The following is a 2,924-nucleotide window of genomic DNA, read 5'->3' as shown; positions in this document are numbered from 1 at the left end:
CAGGCCGGAACCAGGAACCAGGAATTCCATCCTGAGTCACCACATGGGTGGCAGGGACCCAGCCCAGCTACTTTCCTTTTTATTTAATTTCTTATATTCATTTTGTTATGTTTACATAGTTGAGGGATGAACTCTCACATGAGCCTCTGATCAGGGTGGGGAGGTTCAGGTTCAGACACTGAGGAAAGTGGGTAAGACAAATGTTTCCTTTTTTTTTTTTTTCTTCTACTGTGTCCACTGGGGAAGAGGGCAAGAGGGCCACTCCTTGCTGTCAAACTACATCAGTACTTGGTGATGGGGGAGATGATCATCTGATGATCAAGCAGGTCCCATTGTGGGGAAGTATTCCAAGGTGTTTCTTGAGTGATTTTGGTAGTTCCCTGTGGCCAGGGTCTGAGTCCAGCCGTCTAGTCAGGGACTCCCCCAGGAAACCTCATCGGGGGGAGCTCAGACTTGATTCTAGCATGCACCAGCCAGTATACATGCTGGTGGATGTAGCTGCTTCATCAGTGCTGACCCAGCTCCATATTTCATGCAAACTGACAGGTATTAAGGCCCAGCCCAGCCAGCCTGCCACAGACCGGGGTCCTCAAGCATAGCAGTGTGTCACACGGTCTAGTTGGGGCAATCCTGAGTAACCTGCACCAGACCCGCCCTGCAGCCACGTTTTTGCATATGCCACCGTCTGCTGTAGCCCAGCTCATATTGCATCCAGTTTTCATGCACACCCATGCGTGCTGTGGCTTAGCTCAGCACAGTATGACCCTCATATGTGCTGATAGGTGCCGCCACCTTGTTCAGCCTGGTCCACCGCAAGCTCTGGTTGTCTGACAGGTTGTAGATGCAGCCTAGCCTAGCCAAGGCGTGCCCACAGTTCCCCTACCAAGCGTGCTCCAATCTCCAGTTCTTGAAGCACTTGCACCCAGCCTTTTATATGCTAGCTGGTGCTGCAGCCTACCCTGGTTAGCCCATGCCCATTCTGGGTCTCATGCACACTTGAAGGTGAAGCAGCCTAGCCCAACCTGGCACACCCACAGTCCGAGCTGTCACACTCACCAGTGGAAGCAGTAGCCAACAAGGGAGTCCTTGAAGTTCTCCAGCCAGGCCTACTCCCAGCCCCAGGTCTTGCATGTGCCAATGGGTGCTGCGGCCTAGTCTGAGATGGTCTGTCTCAGGACTTGGCATTTGCCATCAGATGCTACAGCCTGGCTCAGCTTGGCCAACCCCACCTCTAAGTTCTAATTCTCTCCAGTTGTCCCCTATCAGGCCTGTTCCCAGCCGCAGGTCTTGCATGGGCCAGTGGTTGCTGTGACCAGTTTGAGATAGTCTGCTTGCAGTCTTGACATTTCCCAGCAGGTGCAGCAGTCTAGCCTGCTTTACTGAGTGTGTGATTCCCAGAAGTGCATATCAGCAGAAAGCAGGATCAGAATGAATGTCAAACCCGGGGAGTCTGAAGGAAATGTGTGCATTCCAAGCAGCAACTGAAGCTGTGTGCCAATTGCCTGCCCTCAGGTCAACATTTTATGTGGACATATTTAATGTTTAATTCCAAACTATTGCTTTTTTTTTTTTTAAATGTAATTCTGTAGGCCCATATGTGCTGGCCTGGTGTCTTACCCCTATACACACCCAAGATCTAGCCCCATTGCAGGTTCCAGGCCTTGTCCACCAGCTCACCAGAGCAGTGTGCTGACCTGGGGCTTTCCCTTCGGCTCGCCTCACCTCACCCAGGACCAGACACATAAGGAAATCCCCAGGTTCTCTCCACCTGCCTAGTGATGAGCTCCCGGTTCCCCAATGACCACTGGTGTTATGCCCTTAGCCTTCCCCCAACCCAAGCCTGCAGCCTCAGCCCCCTCGCCCCCTCAACTGGTGCCCTGGGAGCATGGCAACAGGATGATGCCATCTCCAGGTGTACCTAAAATGTTTTTAAAAGCTTTTAACTTCCATGTGGTGAATATATTTCAAATATGTGTGGTTTTAAGAAGACGGTATGGTCACCGTTTTCCTTCTCTCATATATTTTTCCTCCTTTTATTACATTTCTTTTAATTTTTTCTTTCCATTACTTCAAATGGGCAGCTTATGTCGTGGAAAGAAACCTCGAAGACCTAAAGAAAGAAAACACTTGTGATGGGCAAAAGTGAGTATCTTAGTGTTAACATTTTTTTTTTAAAGATTTATTTCTTTATTGGAAAGTCAGATATACAGAGAGGAGGCGAGAGAGTGAGAAAGATCTTCCATCCAATGATGCACTCTAAAAGTGACTGCAACGGCCGATGCTATGCCGATCTGAAGCCAGGATCCAGGAACTTCTTCTGGGTATCCCACACAGGTGCATGGTCTCAAAGATTTGGGCCGTCCTCGACTGCTTTCCCAGGCCACAAGCAGGAAGCTGGATGGGAATTGTAGCTGCCGGGATTAGAACCCGCACACATATGGGATTCCAGGGCATCCTAGGTGAGGACTTTAGCTGCGAGGCCACGCTGCCGGGCCCTTAGTGTTAACATTTTAAAACTACTTTTCTTAACATTCTTACTTTCTTAACTAGGAAATTCTGTCATAAGGATTTGTAACAGATTTTCCAGTGCATCTGGCCGCTTTCATTGTGAATTATCTACTCATTATTTTTCCATTTGAAATGCTTAGCTAAACTGAACTGTTTCTTGGAAGAAACTTTTGTCACATACTTGTAGAGAATTTTGTTTTTCACTCTTTGTTAAAGATAATGTCCTAAGTCAGCAGCTTGTGTAGGTTCACTAAATTGGAAGCCACACTTTGCCCACCGATGCAATGCTATCTGCTCACTTATCAAATAACTCCTTTCCAGGGATGCCTCTCTGCACGTGGGACCTGAAGTGGCAGTATGTCACATACCAGTCTCCTTCATGCCCCCTTAGAGCCCAGGCTGAAGAGAAACTCATA

At 48.5% G+C, this 2,924-nt stretch overlaps 1 long non-coding RNA gene across 1 annotated transcript; it reads left to right on the top strand.

The window, feature by feature from the left end:
* The first annotated feature begins 2,110 nt into the window (after positions 1-2,110).
* On the top strand, positions 2,111-2,924 carry LOC121166942. Its single transcript, XR_005885511.1, has 2 exons — positions 2,111-2,142; positions 2,830-2,924. It is a non-coding gene; the product is annotated as an uncharacterized LOC121166942 (long non-coding RNA).

The sequence above is a fragment of the Ochotona curzoniae genome, unplaced genomic scaffold (genome assembly GCF_017591425.1).
Source record: "Ochotona curzoniae isolate NIBS_2020 unplaced genomic scaffold, NIBS_Ocur_1.0 patch263, whole genome shotgun sequence".
NCBI lineage: Eukaryota > Metazoa > Chordata > Mammalia > Lagomorpha > Ochotonidae > Ochotona > Ochotona curzoniae.
Note: the sequence above shows the minus strand (reverse complement) of the source record. Positions and strands in the feature narration are given on the sequence as shown.